Raw genomic sequence first — 7,928 nt, forward strand, 5'->3', positions numbered from 1 at the left:
GTAGAAATCTTTTTTAATTCTGACAATAATTTGTTAAAAGTAAGAATTAATAAACCCCATCCTCTACATTCTCCAGTACAAAATTGAAGCATTGTATTTTCACTATCCGTAACATTTACAAAAATAAGTTTCACCTCCTAATAATTGCAACCACCATTGGTCAGTTTTGTCCTTACAATTAGTTTCAATTTTGTGTCATAAATGTGATATGAAACAACCGCACTATGATACTTAGACGATCTACCTACCATGGTAGATTTTCTATGATAATGTAAAAGCAAGCCTACTCTTCTATCATAAGCCCTATTATAGCATAAAAGTTTTCAGTCAATCATATACGCTACTCTAAAAGCATTGTATATATTAACAATCAACATCAAATTTCCACGTTTACCGTGAAAGGAACAGAACGAACCCCTAACGTAAGCCTATCATAATAGAAAAGGATTAAATACATTTCAAAGGCACACATCCATGCATTATTCCCTATCATACAAAATAGCAGGCAATTTTCAAAATAATTATATCACTCAACCTATGCTTGGCTTTGCCTACTTTAACATGAATGCAAGCAAATCCTAAGTGAGCTCGGCTCTTCATCTATCAATCAATAAAGAAATATGTCAAGATCAATACAACTTGCACTCTAGTAAAGTCAAGATCCTAACCACGGGCCCGGAGGCTAAACCATCTCCAAAGTAAAAAGGCAAGTAACAATGCAAAGCAGCAACAATGTCCGACTTGGAACCATACTTCTCACAAAGCGTGGTTTCTCGATGCTGATTCCTTTCTCGTAACTTTGCTTATGTTCCTTGAAAAATTTTAGGGAAAGAAAAGAGAAGAGATGTCTCAATAATCACGTTTAAGGTTATGGAGTATCCATGGCCAAAAAACAACTCAGCTTACCGGATTTTCGCAATTCAATAAAAAAATGTTTCAATAGACCAAAGTCATAGCTATGTGGACTTAACAAAGGAACAAACAAACCCATGTGGCTATGCCAAAGACCCAAAGCTCTAAATTGAACCATGACCTTCCCTTTTTTGAACACTCGGGTGCCATAAAATAGTACCAAACCTATCCTAACCCCAGCTACAGGACTAAGATTGCTTAGATACATACATGCCACCTAATGGCTTCCTATGAGGGTGAGAGTGTGATCATTGTAAAATTTCGCTCTACTAATCACAAATAATCAAACTCATGGTAATCAAATAATTGACCCATAAAGGCGAATACCAAGTTTTAACTTAAAATCAAGAGATCTCAAATTTTCTTAATTAAAATAAATTTAAATTAATCATAATCTCTTATATCAAAGTAAAAACAAGTTACGAAAGCATGTGATACCTTAGAGGAGTGAAAAAGAATGAAAACAATTGAAGAACAACTCATTTGCTGTAGAATAGGGCAATGAGCCACAGCTTGTGCAAACTGCGCTGTGGCGTGTTGCATTTGACAAAAGAATCAGGGAACTTCCGACGCGTTCCAATTCTCTGTTCGACATCCAAATGACGTGATTTAGGTGTCCACGGAAAGCTCTTTCCATACACTAGTTAATGACATGGGTTTCACTTTCAAAACAAGTTACACCAGAAAATTAAACACTCAAACACATTTTTACCACTTTTACAACTTTCACATAAAAAGTGTGCTCAAAACCCACAAGTGCCAAAAACCTTTCCTAACACCTAGACCACTTCTATTGAACCTAAGACTATCAGTACAACATGTCACATGGACTTAAATATTCGTATAACACAAATCACTCCTCAATCTCTTTTTTACCAAAAACAGAAGGGGGAGACAATTTTCATTGCATTGCATCAAACCCAAACAAAACATGTTCAAAATATCATTTCTACATTTATACTAGTATTTTGATCCTATTAACACATATATATCATCATACACAAATACTTAAAGCCTAAAATGCAACTCAGATATTTGCAACAATAAAATAGTGTAAGTGTAATGGCATGCAACCTAGAATTGACAATCATATTTTATTACACAAAATAAATAGATACAAGAGGCATACTAAAGGAATACACAAATTACCGGGCCTCAATAGCTTTTTCCCTCTCAGCACCAAAGCTAAAGCCTGAAAAATGTTAAGGAAAAAGGGTGACACCTCAATATGATGTTAAGGAATACACATATCACATCACATTTAAATGCTACCCAAGTGGGCATAAATCCTCATTTTCACTTATAACACAAAAACACATCACTTTTAATCTCTTATATTGCTCTTTATTATATTCATCATCAATCACTCATTCACAACACATTGTAAAGAGAAATTCTTTTTGAACACCATATTTACTGCATCAAAACTCATTTTACAACTACTTTCGCATGTTTAATACATATCACACAATTTACATTGACACCAAGTTTCAATGCATGTAATCCAATTTCACAAGTTGAAATTGACATGATAAACACACAATTCACATCACAATTAACATATAACTACCTAAAGTAAAATTTTTCCAGTTACCTAAAACCTTTGAGAGGTCAAAAGCTTACCCCTCAATATAATAGCTTCCAAGCTTGAATTTTCAAGCCAATTAGATGTCCAAGAGCTTAATCTACAATTTACCAAATTAATCTCCATTAATATTGCTAAACCCAAGCATTCAACTATCATTTCTCCATTTCTAAATTGCCCAATACCCACTTTATATGGGTTTGAGCCTATCCATTGGATTTATTAACTATCTTTAGTCCCCATTAACATTAATGGGTCATTAAACCTTCATTAATGACATCACACTCTTCCAACAACCCACATTAATGAAATTTTTGCATATTTATGAAGCCCAACCACCTAAGACATGAAAATTCATTATACATAAATTTAGATACTCTAATCTACTCCCATTAACTCTATTTGAGTCAATAAATTTAGGCTCATAATCTATATAGACCTAAAATAATCTTCCATTATTAAACCCTAACTATAAACTTGATAATGTGGAAGAAAATGGGAGATTAAGAGGCATGATAGTTTGTAACTTCCAAAACACTCCCAATGTCGTCCAAGAACAAACCCTAGCAGAGCTTGACACACCTCTTCGTTTTCTCCTTTTTCTCTTCTTTATTTTTGTCTTAGTTCGCTACTTAATTTTGCAGAAAATGACCATGCACCGTGGTGCATGGGCACATAGATGTCCTAAATCTCACATCTGAAGTGTTTGTGTGCCATGGTGGATATACTCTACACCACGGTGTGTGGCATAGCAACACTAACCCTTCATTTTCTTCTTTTTTTAATGCTTGAGTGGCCTGACTTGATATTGGTTTTATTTCACAATTGAACTTGTCCAAAGTGTCAAAAACCCCAAGAGCCAAAAGTCTAAACGATCACCTAGACTAGGTTTCTAAGATTTAGAATAACCTATACAATGCACCATCACATACAAATATCACACATTACAATTTAATTACTCAACCCTAATTTCAGCAAAAACTACGGGGGAGGCAAAAAAGGTCATAACCACATTATTTAATCCTCTTTCATCAATCAAAAGTAAACATACACAAACAACAAATACACAAAGCTAAGGTACTAAATACAACGTCAATCACAATTAAGATACATGGGTCCAAGTAAACCTAAATATAATCGCCCTAAGTTTGACAATACATCGTCATTTAATTACATATATTAAAAACAAAAGAAAGAGGCTAACAATAGGAATCACGGATTCCTAAACCCTTGATGTTTTCTCCTTAGACTCGCTAAAGCTAGAGTTTGTAAGATAAAGGATAGGTGTGAGTACGACTTTCAACTCTTAATAACCAAGAAAAACTCTAAATCACGTACATGTAAGTCAAATCAATTAAGGCATGCAAAGTAGGCATTAGAAAAACCAATCAGAGATACACCTTACAAAATCACATCCTACGATGCTATAAATGCATGATTAACAGCACCTTATCTCCTCCATATACTACCAACTGAATCCATGGACTGACAATTCAATATGACTAAGTCAATGTAAATAGACTAGTCCAAACTCACCAATCATAAGGAGACACTTGACTAAAGATGCCTCACTCAATCTTAAACCATAGATTGCCCCAACTCTCGAATCTGATGAGGTGTCACATGTCCTACTGTATACCTATTTAAGGATAGGGTTTGGACAACTTATGCTTACACCAATTCCTAGGTGAGATTCAGGAAGACCTAACTCGAAAAAAAATGAAAACACTAAGGCTACTCATGATGATTGTTATACAATTCCACATGGAAAGTAAGCACTATTACTCTTAGGGCATCATCCCGCCCAAAATATGATCATGTTACCATGCACATTACATCATCATACATTTTAAAACTCATAGCATAATGCAATTATCCAAGGATGCATATAACAACATAGTTAAATGACCTTAAGCATATATACAAAACTTCATAATTTCATAATACAAACATTTAATAGGATATAACATTTTGAAAATAGTTTGCTTTAATGAAAATTCAAGCAAGCCAAACTTGCATGTATTTTCTAAAACAATAAGTTTATATTCGAATAAATTTACATTAATCATATTCACAAAATAGCCTAAATGAATCTAACAAGCAAAAGTACAAGTTAGAGATCCCTTAATTACCTCAAACTTTGAGAATTCAAAAGTTACCTCGCTAAATACTTGCTTCTAGAGCTTAGATTGAGCTCCAAACTATGTGATAAGCACTAAACCACAATTCAACAAGCAATATTATTAAATATGAACTTGAATGCCATCTAAAACTCCTAACTCTCACTTCCATCACTTCAATTCCAAAATCACAAATTCAAATTCAAAGCGAAAGAATCCATCAACTCCCTATAATTTTATTGCCTCTTTATCTTAAACAACCATTAACATAACACCCAACAACACAAAAACTTCTTCAAAGTGGATAGGGTTCGTTCAAAACCCCATCCCCAGCCTCGTAATCTTGTAAAATTCTCAAAACTAAGTTTAAATAGTTTAAAGAACTCCTATTAGTCCCACTAGAACCATTGGGTTTAGATCTACGCCCTTAAGGCCCGAAAATTCATCATCCAACCCCAAAACTAGAATCAAATCATGTAGAAGGAAAAAGAGAGGAAATGAAAGACTTACCAAGATGAAACCAAGCTAGAATCACCTTCAAAATGCCTAAAAACTCACCCTAGCACACCCTTAAATATCTCCCATTGCCCCTATCTGTTTTTCTCCTTTTCTCACTCTTTTCCTCTGTTGTGAACTGCAATAGACTTGGGAGAGGAGCAAAAGGTGAACGATGGAGCAAGAATGATAGGAAGGACTATTTGACTTTGGACAAGTGGAGATGAGAAACGAGGCAATCAGTAGGGCAGAAAGGATAGATTGAGGAACTGAAAGGGGAGATGAACAAGAAGGAAGTTTACAAGTTTCGCCATTTCATATAACAAAACATAATGCCTAATGGTCGCCCCTCACATTTTCACATGTAGGTTAGTGCCCGCCCAATTTGACAGCGTACAAATGGGTTAGGAGGGGCATGGGTCATTTGCTCAACCCTACCTCAAACCCTTAAGAACTTTGAACTATAGTGCAAAGAGCAAATTCAAAAGTGAGGGACAATTTGGAATGATTTAAAACCTTAAAAATGCAATTGATGATGCTCGTATAATGACTTGTCATGATGGTGTTCATCGACAACCATCCCTCTCTATCATGTTTGCAAATGGACATGGACAAAATGTCCAAAAGTCTCAGGAGGAAGATGTTATAATTCTCCTCTCTTTTAATGAATTTTGCACTTATAATTTGCACAATCAAATCTAATCATGAGCACATAAAGCAAAAGAATACAACATTCAAAACAAATTGAACCAACAATAAATGATACGCAACAAAGATCAAAACAACCTACTAAACTATAACACAATTGTAGCCTCAAACAGGTAAGGAAGGTCCTATCTCATCAATTACTTGATCTCCCACGTGCCATCCCCAAGTTTATTTCATGTGCATATATGGCCAAAAATCGAACAGAGGCTGTCACCTTTGTGGATGGACAGAGAGCACAAGCTCTCTCATCTATTAGAAGGCTTCGAGCCTAGGCTCAATATCTAATTTATATCTTAGAATAATTTTTAATGATATTATTTTTATTTTCCCAATATCTAATTTATAGAATAATTTTTAATGATATTGTTTTTAATTTTCCTAATTTAGAGGATTAGGATCTGATTTGAAATTCAAATCAAATATTAGTTCAAATTTTATTCTGATTTATTTGTCCTTATAAGCCTAATCTTCTCTATGAGTACTAAGCACCTTGATTTATAAAATAATGAACTAAGATGATTTTTTTCCTCAATTAATATCATGGTATTAGATCCATGATTGATCGAAACCTTCAATTCATTAAGTATCGAGCTTTTAACACTACAATAGCTAAACCTAATTCAGCTTGTCGCACACTTTTGGAGACCTTTTGAGTCTCATCACTGCTCACAAACTGGATGAGGAAAATTATTTATAAAGGTCCTAGTCTTTTCTCTTATTCATTCATGGCTGTGGCAAGGAGTTTCTAGATGGTCGAGCAATAGTATTTGTACCTTCTGATGTGAAGTACACTACATGGAGCACTAAAAATAGTCACGTCTTGGTTAGTGAAGTTGATGACCCTGGAAATTGGATGCAACTTTCTTCTTTAATAAACTGCTCGTGAAATCTGTGAGGCCACTCACAAGCTTTATTCCTCTGCTTCCAATACTATAGTGTTAAGTCATCCACAACTTCCTCTATTCCGGGAGGTCTTTTGCTATAATCAAAAGCAAGGAAAGTCACAAACGTATAACCAATGGTTCACTACATCTCCCTCTAGAGAAGCCTAAGCCATGGCAACTCGTGGACATCCCCACTAATGATGGCAAAGGCAGAAAGAACAGACATTTAATATGTGATCATTGCAACAAGAAAGGTCATGCACAGGACTCTTTAGATAAAAAAGGCAAAAAAGGCAAAAGGACCCTTATGCTATTAACCAAGAAGATGAGAAACTCGATTTTAATCAATTAAATGAGCAAATTGATCAAATTCAAAAGCTCCTTCATAAATTATAAACAATCTCCTCGAGTGAGCACTGCCATTGGTTTAATTGCCACTAAATTAAGTATGATTTTGGTTTCTTTACCTTTTGCTTGACATTCAAACCAATGGATAGTAGATTCAAGTGCAACTAACCATATAAGAGGGGATCAGTCATTATTTAAAGAACTTGGACCCTGAACGGAGAGATGGGTAGTAAAAATTGCCGATGATTCATGTGTAGATGTTACTCAAATTGGCACTATTGTATTATTAGATGATGTGCTTGACAATGTCTTATTTGTTCTAAAATTGGCTTGTAATTTGATTTTTGTTGGAAGGCTTACTACTCACAAGTGAGGCTAACTTTTGATCAAATGATTATTTTCTAGAGTCTAGTTTGCTTGAAATAAAATTGTTATATAAATGTTTTGGACATCCTAGTCTTAAGTACTTTCAAAAATTGTATCCTTAATTTTCCAATAAAGATTTATCTTTCTTTCATTGTGAAGTCTATTCATTAGCCAAACCACATGCAACAATTATCCTTCCCACCCTTACAAACCCACACAACCATTCAACCTTATTCATAATGATGTTTGGGGACCTTTATGAATCACTAGCACTAATAGCTAAGCACACACATTTAACTTGGGTATACCTTTTAAAAAAAAAATGTAAAGTCCCACATATCTTCAAGAAATTTCATGCTATGATCAAAAATCAATTTCAAACCAAAATCAAAGTTCTTGGAACTAATAATGGCCAAGAGTATTTTAACTCTACCTTCATGACTACCTAATCTTACATGGTATACATCACAAGAGTTCTTGTCCCAACACACCTCAACAAAATAGTATTTC

The 7,928-nt window shown here is 34.5% G+C and overlaps 1 long non-coding RNA gene across 2 annotated transcripts; it reads right to left on the bottom strand.

Annotated features, from left to right (window-relative positions):
• Positions 1 to 434: 434 nt before the first annotated feature.
• LOC129315321 (uncharacterized) lies at positions 435 to 7,575 on the bottom strand. Of its 2 annotated transcripts, XR_008594454.1 has the most exons (3): positions 2,062 to 6,210; positions 1,351 to 1,496; positions 435 to 811 (listed from the first exon to the last, which is right to left on the bottom strand). It is a non-coding gene; the product is annotated as an uncharacterized LOC129315321 (long non-coding RNA). The 2 variants fall into 2 exon arrangements; XR_008594453.1 differs by lacking the exon at positions 1,351 to 1,496 and having other exon boundaries at positions 2,062 to 7,575.
• Between the last annotated feature and the right edge of the window lie 353 nt (positions 7,576 to 7,928).

Source organism: Prosopis cineraria, unplaced genomic scaffold (genome assembly GCF_029017545.1).
Source record: "Prosopis cineraria cultivar Desert tree isolate PC_DT_omini unplaced genomic scaffold, ASM2901754v1 PC7, whole genome shotgun sequence".
Classification (NCBI taxonomy): domain Eukaryota; kingdom Viridiplantae; phylum Streptophyta; class Magnoliopsida; order Fabales; family Fabaceae; genus Prosopis; species Prosopis cineraria.